Source organism: Cololabis saira, chromosome 24 (assembly GCF_033807715.1).
Source record: "Cololabis saira isolate AMF1-May2022 chromosome 24, fColSai1.1, whole genome shotgun sequence".
In the NCBI taxonomy this organism is placed as follows: Eukaryota; Metazoa; Chordata; class Actinopteri; order Beloniformes; family Belonidae; genus Cololabis; species Cololabis saira.
Window position 1 is genome coordinate 13,478,827 of NC_084610.1, and position 21,237 is coordinate 13,500,063.

The following is a 21,237-nucleotide window of genomic DNA, read 5'->3' on the forward strand; positions in this document are numbered from 1 at the left end:
GAGAACGTTAAAGGGAGAAGAGGATGCGTGTATAAAAGAACAGGTATGTGCTTTATGCAAAACATTGTTGTCTTAACAACGCTGAAGATGGCAAAGAAATAAGCTTATGAAGCACAGTTCAAACTGAAGGCTATCAGCTACGCGGAGGAGCATGGGAATCGAGCAGCTGCAAGAGAATTTAAGATCAACGAGTCGATGGTTCGCAAGTGGAGGAAGCTGGAAAACGAACTTCGACAGATGAATAAGACGCAGCTGAGTTTCCTCGGACATAAGGCGAGGTGGCCCGACTTGGAGGAAAGACTTGAGCAGTGGGTCATCAAGCAAAGAGCAAGTGGAAGGAGCATTTCGACGGTCACTATTCGACTGAAAGCAGTAACGCTAGCGGAAGAAATGAAAATTGAACATTTTCAAGGAGGTCTGTCTTGGTGCTTTCGCTTTATGAATAGGTGCCATCTTTCCATCCGGGCTATGACAACGGTAGCGCAGCAACGTCCGGTGGATTATATTGAAAAGCTGGAGAACTTCCTGCAGCAAACACATCGCCGACAAACGCCTTCAGCCCAGCCACATCACCAACATGGACGAGGTGCCGCTGACTTTCAACATCCCGGTGAATCACACGGTGGAGAGGAAGGGGACCAGCACGGTAGCAATAAGCACAACGGGGTATGAAAAGTCGTCATTTACTGTTGTGCTTGGCTGCCACGCTAATGGACAGAAACTGCCACCCATGGTGATTTTTAAAAGAAAGACTTTGCCTAAAGGGACTTTTCCAGCAGGAGTCATGAAAAGGGCTGGATGGATGAAGAGATGATGACAGAGTGGCTGAGGCAGGTCTATGTACGGCGACCCGGTGTTTTTTTTCACACATCACCATCGCTGTTGATCTGTGACTCCGGCCCATTTTAACAGACAATGTGAAAAAAGAAGTAAAAAACATGAACGCTGTGCTTGCTGTTATTCCGGGAGGTCTGACAAAGGAACTCCAACTGCTGGACGTCGGTGTGAACCGGCCGTTCAAAGTGAGGCTGCGAGTGGCGTGGGAGCGATGGATGACTGAGGGAGAACACAGTTTTACAAAAAGTGGAAGGCAGCACCAGGCAAGTTACACCACAGTTTGCAAATGGATTGTTGATGCGTGGGCTAACGTGTCTGCTGGGACTGTTGTTCATTTCCGAGGGGCCGCACGGCACGGAAAGTGACTCTGACAGCTAAGAAAGTGGGACTGGCACAGTTGATTTAGCGCAGCTGTTTAATGCAGAAACGGAAGATGAGGACTTCGACGGGTTTGATTAATGATTAACGATTGTAATAACTTAAATAAAGCACAATCAATCTCAGTTTTGCTCCCGCTCTATTTTTAAATACGCACACTTGTATTCTTGTGTGTGTGTTGTTGTAAGGCGGCGCGCCATATGTGTGTGTAGACGGCGCCTTTTCACACGGCGCGCCGTATGGTCGCGAAAATACGGTAATCAAAATGTTTGTTTCCAGTTTTTAAACTGAGTATTTGTCAACAGATCCAAAATTCCAACCAGACTTTGATAGAGGCTTACGAGGCAATGACTCCATTACTCTCATGTTTATTATCTATGTGTTGTCTATATGTTTCTCAACAATCATTACCCCAATGCTTTTATGGTCATGGCTTATAACTTTATCTTTTTCCATATAGGATGATGCCTTTGTTGATGAGGCTAACTTATTGACAATCTGTTGTCTATTTGATTTGCTTGATTTCCCCAGTTTTCTATAAGATCCATTGCTCTTGCACGGCCCCCAGTCTCTAAATACTGGGATGCAAATGTTTTAACTCTTCATATTGTCATGATTGGTGATTTTTAGATCTGTTAAGACTTAAGTTTTTGCACATTTGTTCGGTTCTATATATTCTCTTGTTTGTTATGAGACCTTGAGATACTATTTTTTGTAACTCAATTGTGAAATACTCAAAAACATTAGACGCTGCTAAAGTATGAGAATCTCTTTGGTGAGCTATGTGATCACGGTGTACTTGGAGGACCACATTGCTAATCCCTTGTGTTGCAAGAGAGCAGTAGACAATGCTAAAATAAAATATATATCCCGGTCAGCCAGATTTTAAAAATTATTTGCAACTTCTTGCTTTTTTAATAAAGGGCCAAGTGCAGACCAGATGCAAGAGAAAAAGTAATACCACATATCGATAAAGGAGTACTGTCTAAGGCAGGGGTCGGAAAGTAAGTTTGGCCTCGGGCCAAATGTTTTCGGAGCAACTGAATGGTGGGCCAGAACATCACATCAATCAGGCGAAGCATGTTTTTTTTCTACTAAACAAAACTTTTTTCCCCTTATCTATAGGCTACTAGTATTATTATACTATTATATCTTGTACAAAAAAGTAATTTAAGAAAGTGATTACTTTAAATAAAGTAACTTGAATTTGCTACAGACTGTTATTAGTGTGTTATTACTGCTTTAGCGCTACTCTGTGGCTGCATTATGAAACCGCTTATAAGTAACTTGGTGATAATAATATTATTTTCTGCCAAGCTACTAACAAATGCAGCCCTTCTTTAAAATACACAGAACGACATTAAACACATGAAAAACCATGATATGAACAGTAGCACAGGGGACGGTCAGTACGTGTACACGGAGCAGCAGCTCTGTCTCCTGAAGCGAGTGAGAGGATATGCAAATGAGGCAGATTTTCCGACGTATTTTTAGACATATAATGGACGTTTTACCATTTAAAAGACCAACAGCAAAACTCAAGGTAAGTTATCAGTTGTATTTTTCACAGTTTAAACCACAACAAATCACGTTAAAGCAAGCTAGCTTGCATAAAACGAAGATAATCGTCTTACCATTTCAACAGCTTCAGGAGTTTTGCCGGGAGTCTGTGCCATGGATGTATTATAGAACTGGATGGTACATCGAAAATGGCCACCCATTCATTTCAATGCATTTTGCTCAGCCAGCGCATACGCCGAAAATATTTCTGACTTCCGGGTTTACTTCCGCGTTAACGGGCCCATAGAGCATGCGCAGTTGAGTCACCTCCCATGATGCTCTGGGGCCTCCCATCATGCCCTGGGGCAATGACGCGAATATTAATATAATATGTATTAATATAATATATTAATTAATGTGTATTATTACATGTATAGTATTACATATATTATTAATGTATTAATATAATATAATTACATAATATATATTAATATAATACATCAGTGGAATGCACGGACACGGCTGTGACGTCAGCCGTGACGTCACGCCCAGAAAGAGACTTTTCTTTGACTTTTCTGGCCGTTATAAAACATTTTTGCCGGATATAAAGTCCATGACTTAAAAATATAGAATACAAATATAAGTAATTGCCGGTGATTATAGCTGGAGGTGTCCTGTGAACAGTTTTAGAGGCTTCTCTTTTACTATTGCGGTCTATGGGAAAAAAGCTTTCTGGGCCCCATGGGATTTTTTGTTGCAGTACCGCGGCTGGCCACTGGGAAAAATCGTCGTGCCTTCTGAGCACGAGAATCGGGGGCTGGTCTGTGCCTACGTTACTCCTGAATATTTGTGTGCACCTCTAATTAAGGCCCCCCTATGCTACAGGTGACAGGGAACTATACAGAATTGTGTGCGTCCGGAATCATGAAGATTCTACTTTTATTTTATTCTATCTTTTCTAAATAAAGGCTTTGAATTCTCTATGAAATTGTCGTTTTTGTGATAGTAAATAATAATAAAAAAAAAAAAAAATTATTTATCAGATTTTCAATGTCATCTGGCGGGCCAGATATTATTGGAGACGGGCCAATTTTGGCCCGCGGGCCGCCAGTTGCCGACCAAGTAAGTCGACTAAGAACTAAGGAAAACCTCCCTAGCATGACATAGTCATTAAAAATCTGCTTCACAATTTGCTCTCAATTAGGAATAATATTTATCAGGATCTGTTATTGTATATGAGAATTGTGTCAATTTAATTATGGTGTCCTATTGAAGGAAAAAAAGGATGTCATGCATGACTGAAATTAATTGCAAACATGTGGACTCAGCATTAGAAATGAGGGGTTGATGAATATTTCAGTTTCTTCCGATGTAGTGTTATAGATCTGACCAAGGTGCCCACTCATTATATTTTATTCATACCTCTCACACTATCGCACCACCTCCTCATCTGTCGTGCAGCTCTACTAAGTGGACACGGTGTCTTTGAAGTTAACTTAATTATTGTTTGCAGCCGTCCCTAATCAGGCCCCCTCCTGCCTCCCTAACCTCCTTCAACACCACCATTCTTCATATATAACATCCTTTTTCTACAATTCCAACATTCTGTCTGCAACCATCTGTCCATACAGTACATGATCGGTAGATGGCTCAGCTTGAGTTTCTTTTATGCAAAGTCCCTGGTTTTCCATCTAAACGGTCTTCATACAGAAGCTAGAAATATCAAACAGCATCTTACATCAATTTATGATAAATATTTCATGAAAAAGGAGCGCATCGACAGCTTTCCCTTTCAAGTGACGGCAGACATCTTATACTGTGGTAAGAAGCCATGCACGGCATCGGTACATAGCACATAACAGAGATCATTGTTAAGACGTCATGTTGAAACAGGGTCTTAGGGTTTCACTGTTATCTGGGTCATAAGAAAATAATGACGAGAAGTCAGATTCTCAGGCTGTGACTAGAAAATTAGGTCGTCTTGAATAGTCAAGGAGCTTGGCAGCCAGGAAAAAGAATTGTGTTTATTTCTGATATGCTTCCGATAGCTAAAGAGCAGTTGTTTGAACGTCAGGAAATCCTGAAGACACTTTAAATTGGCTCACACAAATGATCACCTTAGCACCTCTCAGGACCCAGTGGATTTTCAAGTTTGCTTTCTCTGGTGCATACAACCCAAGTCAGCCAGAAAAATGGAGTTGAATCTTTTCACAATCACTAGTTCATTGACCGTTTTGACAAACAACAGCACAGGAGCACCACATGGGACTGTACTCTCACTGTTTCTATTTACTCTGTATACCTCAGTCATCTGCAGGAACACTTAGATGCATTGCATGGGAGAAATTACATCATCCTGAACATGAGGAAAACAAAAAGGAAATGAAAATGCACTGCAAAAACAGCCCTGCTAGAAATAAGCCTAATATTCCTACATCTAGTCAAATTGTCTTATTATGAGCAAAAATATCTCTGCCAATGGAGTAAGAAAGATTTTCTTGACTAGAATTTAAAGTCAGCAAAATAACCTGAAAACACTCATTTTTTTCTTGAAACAAGGCTTTTTATGTTTTAAGAAATTAGTTTTATTTGTTTGTTTTTCTTTTGGTCTCTCTCTTACAATTCAAATGTGACAATATAATTAGGGCCCGAGCACTTACAGTGCGAAGGCCCTATTGTATCTGTAGGAGATGTTCTCGTTTTTATTTTTCTTCCGAAAAAATGCTTGGCCTTTTTGCCCCCCTAAACGTGCGCCAAAAGTCACCAAATTTTGCGCGCAAGCCAGGCCTGGCGAAAAATTGTATATTTAATGGTTTGCATTAATGGGCGTGGCCTAATGGCTCAACAGCGCCCCCTAGAAAACTTTGTGCCTCAAGCCCCACAATACGGTTTGACATACATGCACAAAAACTGGTACACACCTGTATCGTGTCACAATTTAAAGAAAAGTCTCTTGGCGCCATGGCCGAAACCGAACAGGAAGTCGGCCATTTTGAATTAATCGTGTTATTTTGGCGCAATTTATGACATTTCTTCGGCCGCTTCTTCGCCCGAACCGTAACGTGCACCCAGGTGTGTTATACATTAAAATGTGCTCTCGATCCTGCGACGATGTGCATTACTTTTCTCAGTCAAAAGCGTTGTGGCGATGATAGACGCCAAAAAGCGCGCCGCCCTTTCATCTGATTGGTCCACATTTGATAGTTCCTACTTTCTGCCATAACTTTTGAATGGTTTGAGATAAAGAGTCGTGTGTGGTGTCATCTGACTCGGTTTTGAGTACTTGACCTTCATTGGCCTGAATTAGCCCCCCTCATTCTTCTTATTGGTCAATATTTGACCTATCCTATTTTCTGCCATAACTTTTGAATGTTATGACATACAGAGTCGTGGGTGGTGTCATCGGACTTAGTTTTGAGTCCTTGACTTTTATTAGTGAAAATTGCATGCACGAGGGCCCGTTCATCGCTGCTTGTAGCTTTCATTTTTCATTGAAATTAAAAGAATACCTTTTCAGTTAAGTTCAAAAGTGACTTTTGTTTGTAATGTAACAAATCAGGCAGATGTCACTCATTTGTTTTTCTTTCTAGTCGTTCAGCCTTGAGGAAAATGTGTCTTTGATAAAGAACCTTATTATGTTCAAAAATATTTAATTTTAGTTGTGTCTTTGATGTCACCAATATTATGGTGCATATTCATCTTTATTTTCCAGACAATATGGCTTGTTTTGCTTATACCTGTACTAAGACATGCTGTGACTGGTTTAGACTTGGAGTGGAAGGGTTCAGAGGCAATGCAAAGCAGTCTGAAGCAGTTATGTCCATTCTCGTTTTTAAGGCTGCTGGCCAGGAGTAACCAGAGAACAGCAGCTGGACTGTATCTTGCTTACTGGCTTCGACCTCTGCCCATCAAGACATCCAGGACCCTTCTAAGTTGACAAGGAGCATGACTAGCCAATGAGGCCCGCAGTCACCCAGCTCGATGTTGATACGCTTGCCTAAAGTCCATACAACTGCAACCAGTTTACCCTTGTGAGTTGCAGGCCAAGTGGTGGTGCATCCCAACGGAGCTCAGCTCTGGCGACTCTCGTTGAGGATTTTGTTTTGGTAGCAACCTTTGAAATGTTGATTTTTGTACAGATTTTACCTGAATGAAAGTAAAGTAATACTAATTAACAACTTGGGTTAGCCTTATTTTCGTTGACTAAAGTTTGCATCTTCAAAGTAGTTAGTTAATGCTAACTGATGTTACCATTCACCGTCCTAATTTCAGATGTCAATACGAAAACCACATCTGAAACTATCTTTGTGAGAATGCTACCTGGTAAATATACTTAATGTTTCAGCTGATCTGAGGCTTTCCGGGAGTTTGTTCCAGACATGTGGAGCATAGACACTGAACGCAGCTTCTCAATGACTGGTTCTGACCCTGGGAACTGATAGAAAATCATATCCAGAAGACCTGAGGAAGGTTCATACTGGGTCAGGAGCTCACTGATGTATTTTGGTCCTGGACCATTCAAAGCTTTATAGACCAGCATCAGCACTGTAAAGTATGTCCTCTGTCTGAAGGACAGGCAGCCAGTGTAAAGACCTTAAAGCTGGACTGATGTAGTCCACTTTTTGGGTTTTGGGTTTTGATTTCTGAATGAGCTGCAGTTGTCTAACTGACTTTTTAGGTAGACCTGTAAAGATACTGTTGTGGAAGTACGCAAAAAGACATGGAAGGTATTTCCAATTCTTCCAAGACAACTCTGCCACCATCTTAACTTCCTCCTATAGGCTCTCTCTGACCTTTCACAATAAGAGTCCATCTTCTGGTTTGAAACGCATACATCTTAGTGTCCACCACGCAGGCCCCCCCTGAACACAGAATAACAAAAATAAACAATACAGAACATGTGAAATCCAAAAATTTAAAAATTAAAAAAGGTATACAATATCAAAAATAAAGAGAGGAAAAAAACTAAAGAAAAAAACAACAACTCCAAAACCTAGGCGTGACGGCTAGGGGGTTTTATGGGGCGGCCACTATGGCTACTCCTCTTGCCCACAGGGTTTGCACGGGAGGGAGATGCCCCTGTCTGACCACCAAAAAACTGCCCACCTAAGGGGAATAACCCAGCTGTAGGAGAGAAGGTCGAAACAGTACAGGACAAAGGAACTGGGGGACAGCCACGGCGAGGAGGCTGAGCTAACTCAACCGGCTCACCCAGTAACCCATGGGCTGGTTTCAAACAGTCCACTGAAATATGCTCCAGCGATAGAGTTTAACCCCAAGGCTCTCTGCCACTGCAGTCCACAACTCAGAGGTGAACTGGGGACCCCTGTCAGAGGTCAAGTCCAAAGGCACACCAATCCAAGATACCCAGGAGTAGATAAAAGCCCGAAAGACGTCCATTGTAGTGGTTGATGATAGCGGAACTGCCTCTGGCCACTGGGTAATCCTATCCACCATCGTCAGGAGATAGGTAAAACCCCTGGAAGGGAGTAGCGGGCCCACCAAATCAATATTCACATGCTCAAACTTCCTCTGCAGAATAGGAAACTCTTCCAGCATAGTCTTGTCTCGGTTGCACCGTGGAATGCTGACAAGCCAAACTGGAAGTCAAACAGGGCATGTCTGAACATCTCTACGGAGACCTGGCCACACAAATTTCTCCCCCACCAGCTTAACTGAGGCTTTAACGCCTGGGTGTGAATGAGAATTGACTGCCGACGCCAGCCAGTAGGGACCAAAGACCGAGGCCTGCCAATCAAGACATCACACAGAAGGGTTGCACCACTCATGAAAGGAGATCTCCTCCAAAACCAAACTGGATTTGGCTACTTTAAAGGTCAGAACACCTGGGCCCCTCATGGCAAGGTAGTCCACACCTAAATCCACCGCAGCAACCTGTACTCAGTCCACCACCAGATTATTTTGCCGGCCACATGCTGAATGTCCATAGTAAACTCTGAAATGGCATACAAATGTCGCTGTTGCCTCGCTGACAAGGTTCCGAAACTTTTGCCATAGCAAAAGTAAGAGGCTTATGGTCAATAAAAGCAGTAAAGTTCCTGCCCTCCAACATGAACCGAAAAAGTTTATTTGCAAGTTTAGCTGAAGTCAGATGTCCTCCAGGTCTTTGCTGTTGATGGGTTGAAACTGTGTCATGGTGTTTAAACTGGTTTTTGGTAAGCTATGTTTCACAGCTCAGAGGTTAAGTACACTGTTTATTTCTGATGTAAAGTTGAAACTTATAAGTACAGTAAAGGTGTGTGTATGGTAGTGCACACAGTGTGCAGCTTGCAACGATCTCAGTGTGAGCTATCACATTTGTGCCTATGATGTATCAAGCAGGAATTAATTCTCTCTCTTTTTTTTCATTACTTGGATGCACAAAAACACAGAGAAGATGTCACATAGACCATCGTCCATCTCGACTTGACACCCCCAAACAGTGATGTTTTCCTTTGCTGCTGATGGCGTGGGGTATAATTCACTGAGTGATAGCGTTCACTCTCCTCCTGTGAGTCTACTCCTTTCCTCTTACTCCATCACCCTTTTTCATTCCCTCCTTTTATTTATCTCTGTCAAGCCCAATCTCTCTCCTTCTCTCTTCCCTGCTCTCTCCCAGTCTTTGTTCCATTCTTCATTGTTTTTTTTTAAGAATGACACTTATGCAAAGAAACAAAGTTATGGAATAAAAGATTTAAATATATACAGCCGTAAACACGATGCTAAATGTTAGGTGTTGGCGTGAAGAGCCTTTCATTGCATTTAGCACATTGCACTTGACATTCAGCTGAGAGAAATGCATCAGAGAGGAGTTAGAAAAGACAATTCATCTACAGCAGCATCAGTAGTCCATGTCACTTCATGTATCAACTCAAATCCATTTTTTCTCACCATTTGTGCTGTCATCATAACACCATTCTTGTTGCCCCTCTCCTCCTTAAGCTTGAGGATACAGTAGCATGGTTTCCAAAAAAAATTCCTAATCTCAATTTGCCTAACCACAAGTATTTTTCCAATCGATCCGAGTCTGCTTTAAATTGGCTTTAGCCCAGAGACAAAAGTGGGATTTCCGGATCATGTTCAGATATGGTGTCTTCATTGTATGACAAAGCCTGAAACTGGATTTCTCGATGAAATGGTGAACTGAAGTAAAAAGGCGTAATGTGAAGGCAAGAATAAAATTGTGATTTGGTCTACCCTCGATTGAGAAACATGAAAACGCAGTCCCTCCTCGTTAATTCTGTGGCTTCAATTCAACACCAAATGTCTTGCGAATCAAAACCCACAGCTGAGAATCGAAACCTAGACTCTGAAACCAAGAAATCAAATTCTCTAACCAAGAGGGTAATCATTTTTCTCAGCGAGTCAAATCAGGACCACAGGCATGTCATGATCAGTACATTTTGGGTTGAACTGACGGCATTGCAACATGACTTTCTATACCCTCACTCTTTTGTCATTTCTAGCTTTTTTGGGGATATTTTACCCTACAATATTACACATTGCTCCTTTAAAAGGTGTGTGTATCCATGATTGGCTCATGTCCTGTCCATGCTCAGAGATTTCTTCAGATTCTAAATCTTTTGAATATATCTAGGACTGTAGATGGCAATTCTGTATATTCTTTGATATTTTACAATTATTGAAAATTATAACTATTACTGAAAATGCTTAACAATTTGTACACAGTTCTTCCCATCATTACTAGTGAGAGACTCCAATTAGATGCTATTTTTATACACTTATTAAGGTAATTAGCTGACATATGTTCCCCTAAGTGTTTGTTTTATGTACTTTTCCCATCTCTTTTCACCCATGTCTCCACTCTTTTAAGACCTGTTGCTGCCATGAAATTGAAAAAAGCTAAAATGTCTCACTTTCAACATCATGTATTGTATGGTCTATTTTGATTAAAAATAGGTATTTGCAATTTGTATACCATATACAAATACTCTCTTTTTTCCCTTTCTTTCTTGGTGAGCAGCCTTGATAAGGTTGAACCATTCCAATTGACTCGGTATGACCTGAAAATAACTTTATTGTTTAAAAGGCACAAAGGGATGGAACACATTTCCACAGCCAATCCTGCAGTAGAGCACGTGTATCCTTGCCCGCAGAACATTATCTTCTGTCTGCTTTTGCTGGGTATTTGGATTGTGAAGGACAAAGTAAAAATAGAATATGCCTCCACAAAATAACTCTAAATGTGTGTCAGACAAGTGCAGCTGAAAGAAACAAGTTTTATCCGGTTAATATTTCATTAATATTAAAAGCATAAAGATTGTATGAAGAAGTAATTTATAGGTTGCAGTTAATACGTTTTAATTTGTGAATTCTACGGTTATAGTGTGTTTTTACGATAGTTTAGTCCAAAATACTGGTTCTAACACACCGACTCCTCTTATATGCATGTTGCCCTGAAAAAAGTCGTAGAAGTGAATAAAACTACTTGGTCACCACTAAGCATTTATTGTTCCATGGAGTGATTATATCTTGAAGTGTACAGTGCAAGTGGATGAAATTAACGTTAACAAGAGCTTTGGTTTCCAAAGCTCCTTATCGTGGAAATCTGGGATAATTGGGAAGCACTCCAGAACCATCTTTGTACTTGCAATGGCGTGGGCTAAGTTAATCTTTTATCCCACCGCTTCACCATCAAAGCTACAGGCTTTAATCCTTCTTACAAAGAGTGGCGTTTTACTGGAGGGCTGAAATGTTAACTTCATTCATTCATTTATTATTCAAAAGGTCTATTAGATTTTTTTTCTTTCTTTCTTTCTTTCTTTCTTTCTTTCTTTCTTTCTTTCTTTCTTTCTTTCTTTCTTTCTTTCTTTCTTTCTTTCTTTCTTTCTTTCTTTCTTTCTTTCTTTCTTTCTTTCTTTCTTTCTTTCTTTCTTTCTTTCTTTCTTTCTTTCTTTCTTTCTTTCTTTCTTTCTTTCTTTCTTTGCCCAGATGAGCCACCATGTGCAGTTCTTGGCTTTGATACATTTTGAGAGGATCTGGTTGATCCTCCCCATCATCCAGCCCATGGAGGGACGTGGTCGGTCTGGAACTGCAATAAATTGGTGCATCTGCAGCACCAGTTTCCTTGTTTGGCATTGGTAGCTAGCTTAATCTGCACCTAAATCCAGAGCAAGCAATGGAAATTCAAGTGCACCAATTTATGAGATCACTGGTTCTTATATACTATATATTACTGACCTGGTCTTCTCCTTTCATACAAATAGAAATCAGTTGGATTTTAACTGTGCTTTTTGACCTCTAATTTCAACCTCTGCATTGTGGAAATGTTTTCTGAAACCCTTAAAATTGTTGACCTGTATCCCTCATGGATTTATGTCATGTTGCTCTATCAAAGCCTATCGTGTTTTATTTTGAAAATTGACTAGAAGCCATGTGTAAACTGACTTAAACTTCTTTAAAAACATGGTTTCTTATATAAACATGCAATGACTGTTCAGAAGCGGCTTCACAGTAAATGTTTACCAACCGGATGAGGCTGATATTTAATACCCACATAATAAAAAATTATACCACACTTGGCTAAAATTCCTGAAGGGTAAAATTGAAATGATATTTTAATTTCTATGTGAAGGACATAAAACTTCTTACATGCCCCATCCACTCCCCCATTGACCAAATGTCCCCAAACAAAATATTGTTCCGGAGCCAACTGTTTGCTGGTGACCAGCCAGGCGGACACTGGAGCTCAGATGTGCTAATCTCATTATTGTTTCCAAATGTGAAATGGCTTTTCAAAGGCGCTTTATCAAGCAGAGCACAGTATCTTTGCCTGGGTCAATATTATGTTTAAATACGGAAAACAAAAGTGTCTCTTGTGTCTTTAGCCCGCCAGCTAATTAGTCAGATGTATGCAGAGCACTTGTTAGATGCACTGCTCTCTTTGAGGGTCTGTCCAGCAGCAATTTCATCACAAGAATATGAACCTTTAATTGCACAACATTCACTTTTGTTTAACATTTTTACATTTCAAATAGGATTTAATATCTAGTAAATAAATTTTTTTTCTCATTGCTTTGGAGAGCTTAAGTGCTCAACTCCTTTTTTGTAATTTAGCATTAACAATCTACAACCTCATTTTCGGTACGTTATCTGCGTGTGTATGGGTGTTTGGAAAAATATCCACCATGGGGCAGTGATATGTCAATCACTGTTACCACTGCACTGTAGATTAATCTTTTGCGGTTAATTAAAGTTAAAACCTTTTCTTGGGGTGATATGAAAAACAAAACAAACACTATTTCAGGGACGCAGGAAATTAAATCAGTTACAGTATGCAACGGGCGTTGGTGTGTTAGAGCAATGAACAAAAGTATATAAATGGGGAACTCTTTCCTTTAATTCTACCCATGCATGAAATTGATGTTGAAACATGATTTTCAATACTCTTGGATGTTCACCAAAAGGGTTAGGGTTAGCTAAGTGTGCTTGATGGCTGTCTCCTCTGGGGCTCCACAGTGATTGTACCTCCGCCAGGAAAAGCACAGGTGATTGAGGAGCTACATGATGCCCTCCCTGGGGTATCCCAGATAAAGAATCTCGCCAGGTCATTTGTGTGGTGGCCTGGGATGGACTGTGCCTTGGGAGAGTAAAAGTACTGACATGTTCACAATGTCAGAGTAACCAAAAGATGCCAGCATCAGCGCTGCTGCACCCATGGCAGTCGCCCGCCTGTCCGTGGTCCAGGCTTCACCTGGATTTTGCTGGTTCATTTATGGCTCAGATGTTCTTGGTGCTGGTGATAGCACATTTTAAGTGGCTTGAGGCTCACATCATGTCAAATATTACCGCCCTGATTACGACAGAGACACATAGAGGCATATTTGCCACAAATGTTCTGCTATACATCATTGTTACAGACTACTATCACCAGTGAGGTTTTCAAAGAGTTTATTGAGAAAAACAGGATTTGTCATTTCTGCACTGCCCCCTATCACCCTGCTTCCAACGGCTTAGCAGAAAGAGCTGTTGAAATCCTGAAAGACGGACTGAGGAAAATGTCAGGACACTCTTTGGGAACCAAGCTTTCACATTTCCTGTTCCATTACAGGAATATTCCTCACACAACTACAAGAGTACCTCCAGCAGTGATGTTACTGGGAAGGAGACCACGATCTCATCTGGATCTCCTTCACCCAGAAGTCATTCACCGCCAGACGGGTCCAGTGCATCAGAGCACCGTGAGATGGCACATGATGGACTGTCTGTGCAGGCTACTCCACCTGCTCCTGCTCCCAGGCCTGGGGACACCGGGGACGACTAATCAAATCAAAGAGGCAACACAAGCCTCCAGATAGAATGACATGTTGGACCGTTAGTAATCCCTCGTTTTTCGCGGGAGTTACATTCCAAAAAGAACCTGTGATAGGTGAAATCCGTGAAGTAGTAGCCGTTATTTTTTTTACAATTATTATACAAGGAATTCAAATTGCGGAGATCAGCACCGCCCCACCGCGACTCGAGTAATTGGATTTGAACGGGAAAATCGGTGCAGAACGTTTTGTCGACATTATGGGTTTTGGAGAAAATTTGCAAACTTAAATTTGGCAAGCTGTTTTACGTACATGTACATGTGCAGTACATATTAAAACGTAACGTTATTGACACACAAAAAGTGAAGAAGCGGGGAGACTGTTTAGCCAATCAGAAACTAGAACCCAATACACAATGCAAATCCGTGAAACAGCGAGACCGTGAAAGGTGAACCGCGTTGTAGCGAGGGATTACTGTATACAAGAAAAAGAAAAACTGTTAAAAATTGTTTGCAAATAAGATACAGTGGTCTTGTTTTTGTTTAAGAAAAAGAAAATGCAATTCAATAATTACATACTATATGCTTTGACGCTTTCTAACCACTGAGGTAACAAGTCTGGGTTTTATTTTGTGCCCTTATAAGTTTGCACTAAAAGGGGTTGAAGTGTAGCAGAGTGAATGTTAGATCACTGCTTGGTTAGAGGGACGCGCCACCTTTGTTAGGTGTTTTGCATATCCTACCCCGGATTAGAGGGAACACCTGTGTGTTACATGGAAGCTGTTCCGCCTACTGGTTTGTGTGTGTATGTGTAGGAAAACTGCTAGTAAGAGAGCAAACATAGTACTAGATGTTCTGCGTGTATTATTGATACAAGTTCACCACTCAGGTTACTACAAAAACTGTGGGGGATAATTGGATTTTTGGCATGGTTTTCGGTTTGAAAATTACCATTGGTGTCAATTTTGATCCATCTCCACAACATGCACCACTGCAAAGTGTGATTTCTCATGATACGTTGTCACTATATTCACACTTTTCTATCCTTTCTCTGCAAAATTTTGGCCCATGGGGTTGTCAAACGTGAGTGGGACATTGTCCATATCGATAATTTGATCCAGTGTCACGTTATGTTCAGTTACCTGCTTTTCAACAAACTCACTGTAACTATTGATCTTGGCTTGGAAGTCTGCTGGTAGTTCTTGGCACACCGTTGTCCATGTTCTGTTAAGAGAGGCTGTTGCTTGCATGAAGCAGAAGGCAACCAAGAAGGCAATTCTGCAAAGTCATTTATTAATTTGTTTCAACTTTATGTTTATTGAGCAACATTTTCATGCATATCACACGTTTCAGATGTCACACAATCTCTTTTTCATTTTTATATTCTACTTTCAAACCAGAAAAGGAAACAATAGCAGTACTGGTAACAAACAACAAGATATAAAACATGCCATTCTTTTCCTCCAACAGCCACTTTGTGTTTAAAGACTGTTTGCTTACCCAATAAAAAAAACAAAAAAACAAACAAATGAACAAGCCCAACAGGCTATAGAAGATAAAATACACACCAAAGTTAACATAGGACAACAGCCGCCGCAGATTCCCATCTAATCCCCAGTGGATCAACCCGACATACAAGATGGTAAGATTTGGTAAGAGCTTTCTTTCGCACTTGCCTATCACCAATCGTCCCCAACCACTTTCAACCAAGGCGCCCATTGATCGGTAAACTGTACATTTTGTAATCTCAACATATATGTTATTGTGGCAGGGTGGAGGAGCAGCAGCCACTCAGGTGATGGGTCACAGGTGTGTCCCATCAACCTCTCCACCCTGCCTGCCTTTATGAGGCATGGCTGCAAAGCAGCAAGGGTCTGCTGTGAAGGAGCTGAAGCGGAAGCACGTGTGTCCTGGGTGTTCTAATAAAAAGTGGTTGTGCACTGAAACTCCGTGTCATCTCTGTCCTGTCGGTCGGGCCCCCGTAGCACTCGCTCTGCTACAGTTATCTTTCCCATTGCATAAATTCCTTTAACTACTGTCTAAAATGTGACTACTGTTGGAGGGTCTTTCTTAAGCCAGTTCAGGGTTATTGCCTTTTTGGCTGCTGCAAACAAGATATGCAGCAGGTATATCTTTTTTCTGGAAATGTTTTTCTGGCCAATAGTGGGTCCCTGGGTAGAGAGACAACAGACACTTTGTCCAATAAGTCTAATATCTCACACCAAAAGTTGTGCAATAGGGGGCACTTCCAAAATATATGTGTTTGGTCTGCAAAGACTTCCCCACACTCCCTCCAACTAGGGCTGGGCGATATGGCCTTTTATTAATATCTCGATATGTCACGATACACGATTTATATCTCGATATCTTGCCTTAGCCTTGAATTAACACTGAGATTCCTACAATCACACCAGTATGATGATTCTATATCTACATTAAAACATTCTTGTTCATACTGCATTAATATATGCTCATTTTAAACTTTCAAATAAGTCAAATTTACCAAAACTGTATTTATTAAACAGTTACTAAACAGTGAGTGGCATAAAGATAAAAAGTGTCATTTCAAAACAGAAAGTGCATGTTGCATCTCTCTGACCCGTCTGAAGAACATCTGCTAAGAACATGTTCTGGTCCTGGTTTTACCTGGTTTTACCAGGTTTTACTTGGTTTTACCTGGTTTTACCTGGTTTGACCCGGTTCTACCTGGTTTTACCAGGATGAGCTGCTCTGAGCAGGACGGCCTTTACAGCAACTTTATATTAAGACTAATTGTAGGTGTAGGGGCTGCAATGTTTCATCCTCTCCTCCTTTAATTTTCATCACTTTCACTTACTTTTAGAAATATGACGTCATATAGTCTTCTTTGACTTTGTTTCGATGATAGTGAATGATTTCATGTGGCCACATTTAAGCAACACTAGGTGATGTTTCTCAGTTCTGGAACAGAAAAGCCTGAATTATGGTTCCGCGTTAAATCGACGCAGAACCTACGCCGTAGGGTACGCGGCGACGCGCACTTACGCCGTAGGCTCTGCGTTGGTGTAACGCGGAACCATAAATCAGCCTAAAGGCTCGGCTGCGCGTGTCGCACTGAGCTCTCCGGAGAGCCGTGCGCGTCCTGCGAGGAGAAAACATCCCTCCCGTCTTTACTAAACCGGTTTGCTTTGAAAAGAGTCCGTCGCGCGTAGCAACCGCGCAGATGAGCTCACGGCGCAAACAGGCGAGTTTGGGAAAGTTAAAGCGGGGTGGAAGTGAGCGGCGGTCCCGGACCGCAGCGCCGACACGGCGACACCTGCAGCTGGTCAGGGGCCAATGATAATGCACACACGACAGCACGTGACTGATGTGTGTAACTGGGTGCGCTTGTTTTATGTCTCAGAGAAGGAGAGACGAGACGAGAGAGTGAGAAAAGCCTGTAATTTAACACCCGCGGCTAAAAGCAAATGTATATTTGAATATTCAGGATAGAGTCATTTTGTACATCGCACAGAGTAGAAGCCGAGATACATCGGCTATCCTCGATATATCGCCCAGCCCTACCTCCAACATGCACTTGTTCGATTGGGGTCTATTTTGGAAAGTATTCCAGGGGTTCTGAAGAATCTATGGACTATTTTCCACTAGAATTCTCTCCATAGGTTTGCATTAGTTACTTTGTGTATTTCTGATGTAATATTATTCTAAACCTCCTCCCTTATTTCTATTTCGAGCTCTGATTCCCATTTTTGTTTGATTTGTAGGGTGTTTTCTTGTTTCATGGCAGACAGTATTCGGTATACATTAGATATTGGTCTCCCTATGAGCTTTCCATTTTGAATTTTTGTCAAGTATTGCTCTATCGGGGAGTCAGATTTTTTAACGTGGTTCCAGTCTGGGTGTTAAAACAAATAACTTCTTATCTGAAGATATCTATAGAAATCCGATCTTGGCACGTTTAATTCATTCATCAACTGTTCGAATGTCTTCAATTCCTGGTCCTCAATGAGCTGGTGGATGTAGTTAAGATTTAGATGTCCCCATTTTTTGTACCCTGCATCCAATTTTAGAGGTATAAAACTCTTTAAATGAGCCAAACCTGACAAAACAGACACATCACAAGGGAGGCCAAAATTCTTCTGCACCTCGCGCAAAGTCATTTATATTCATCGCCTTGGCAACTACCAGGGCGTGGAGACGTAACTGCACCCTTGACAAGCCTCTCCTGGAGACACGCTGTTCAAGCACCCATCTGTGAACTAGGTCCTCCAGCTCTGGCCATCTTGCTTTTAGCCCGCAATTAGCTTTCTCCGTTTTCTTCATTGCAATATGAGTAACCTTTGCTTTTCACCAGTCCCTTAGAAGTTTCTCACTCACTCCAAACTTTTTTCTGTTGCTCGATTGCATATTTTACTACCTGCAGCATGTAGTCTGCAGAAGAGGATTTTCTTTTGGGGGGCATTTGTGTTCAGTCTTTCTTAGTTGTCCTTAAGCTAATGTTGAAAATAATTTTTAAGTGGTACAGGAGTAGGACATACCGGTGTCACAAGCCCAGAATGCCCTCTCGCGGCTGTAGGCAATGTTTACTCCTTGGTTTTGTTGGTCAGTGTAAATTAACATTTAATAACATGTGAAATTATATATTTTAATACGTCTCACTAGCATAAGTCGCAGGACCAGCTAAACTATGAAAAAAGTGCGACTTATTATAGTCCAGATAATACAGTACATAATACCTCTTTCTTATGAACTAAACTTCCATCATGAGAGTATGTCTGTGATGAAGCATTTTGACCGTTTGGCCCCCCTGCAGGGACATAACTACGCCTTGCAGAGCATTCCAACAGCAAATGACCCCTGCAGGGACACAACGACACCTTGCAGATTGCTTTTGGCCTGTGCCCCCTTAAGACATAGACATGCAGGTTCCAGTTCCTGAAGACCCCTGCCGGGACATTGTCACGCAAGGTCCGGCGTCTTGCATCCCTGCCGAGACTTCCAGCCCCCACAGAGACAAAGACCATATACGGACTTCCTGATCCCTCAGGGGTGGTCCCAAAGCTAAAGATTCACACCTCTGACTGTCTCACTGACTTGTTTAATTCTGTTGTTTGTTCTTGTATAAAAAGCTTGTTACAGAACCACTCGATGTCAGTCCACCGACCGAGACACTGTGTCTGTGTTGGTCTGCTGAACGCCGGCTAAATAAAATCTCTCACCACAAAGCGGACTTCTGAACTGGTTTGATAAATTCCTCAACATCTGTCAGTGAACTAATTCATTAAAGCAGCACAATGTAAGTTTTCCACCTTAATATCATATTTCCAGAGTCATTGTGATGGTACATCAACTTCCAACAGGTTTAATGACACCTCTGTCATGGTCTGAGGGGTCTGTATCGCCTTCACTGGCACTATGTAACTTTGAGGAGCATGGTAGGAACCCTTCCACACTACTGGTGAAGCACTACCGCTTTTGTCCAAAGGAGCCGCCAAACTCAACAAAAGCTGAAAGTTACATTGTGCTGCTTTAAAACAAACCGTGATTGTTTTATCTTCTAAATTGGAGCATTATTTATTTGGAAGTGCCCCGGGCTAAAGTTTAATCTTGAATTATCAAAGTAATAACATTTGTGGGCCAAGTCATTTGGCAATATCAAAACTTTATCCAGACAAAAAGATTTAACCGCATATTAAATGCAAATTCAAAAATGTGCGATTGAATTCACTCGGCAGATATGCAACGATGAGGACAATGTGCAAGCTGCTCAGTACACACCACGGAGAGCAGAGCTTGCCAGCATGCAGCGTCCGCACGGGCAACGTCGGTGAGAGGCAGCAGGCTAGCTCGAGCATCTGGAGGTGATGAATGCAAGGCAGAGAAGTGAATAAGGGGAGCTTTGGGATAATGGCTCAGAGTCAAGCAATATTTGACTGTTGCAAGGGTAATCCGCTGCTCCTATCCCCCCTGCCTGAGGGTGATAATGGCTTTGCACTGCTGCTGAGCTGCACGCGCAACTGGGAGGAGAGACTCGCACTGTATGACTTCATAAAAAAAAGCCTCTGTGTAGCATTAAGCTGTAACTGTCACGTAATAGAGATGTACTCTTTGTGGTTGTACGTGTTTATCTTAATTTCTCATTGTGTCTTTATCCACATAGTTGCTACCCATCGCTGCATTCAGCGTCAGAGTTTGCAGCGTCTTTGTTCGGTTTAATCCCAAAAGAAACATGTACTGTACACTGTAAAGGTCAAATTTCACTTAAAGTCTCATCCTGTAATCCAAACATAAGGCTCGGTCTGGCAGCAGTAGCAGCAGGGGAAAAAAAAACATCCCTCATTTCTTATTACAATAGATTGACGGCCCATTGATCGCAGATGCTAGGTATCAAATTTTCTCTGACCGAAATGTCTTCCAGTCTCTTTTTTGAAGTGTATTCAATGGCTGCCAGGTGCCTATAGCTCTGATGTCCACAAATCCAAAGATTTCTTGAGAATGAACACGATCCACTACAGTCAAAGAGGTTGGATATCAGGTAGCAAGAAAAAATACTCACTATATACAGTACACACAAACAATTATAATATCTCATGTCTTTGTTAAAATGGTAAACATTAACAATGTGTGGTGTGGAAAAGTTAAGTGAATGCAGACTAATTAGTTTCATAAAAGCTAATTAGAGTCAGCAGTTTGTATACATGGACTAGATTTGCTGATGTAAACCATGGCTTGCTAAATGGAGATCCCTGAAGACATAATATAAAATGTAACTGATCTCAATAAGTCGAGAAAAAGATAAGGAGTTGCTTCACTGGGTTTGGGCAACCATGAGTCCATATTTGGACAAACTGTGTAAATGGAGATAGTTGAGAACTGTGGCTACACTTCCATTCAGTTGTTACAACCTGAAAGGATGTAACACCGAATCTTTGACGAGTAACTTCTAAAGGCTTGAGAACATCACTGAAACTGGCACACATCTTTGCTCACAAGGATCTCATGTAAACCAGAGCACCATTGGTGGAGCTGCTGCTGCTGGCCAAAGACGACATAGCTGCTTGCCTGAAGTCTGGCAAAGAGGAGGATTTCTCAGTTACACCTATGAGGTATGGTGGAAGGAGCGATATAATTTGGGTTCTCTTTGTTGCCTCAGGGCTTTGACCACTTGTCATTTTTAAGAATCAAATAAAGGAGGACAGGAGGACAACTTTCACCATGGAAGTGAATCCACTGAAAAGAGAATCCACATCTTAAAGACCGACCCCAGATCT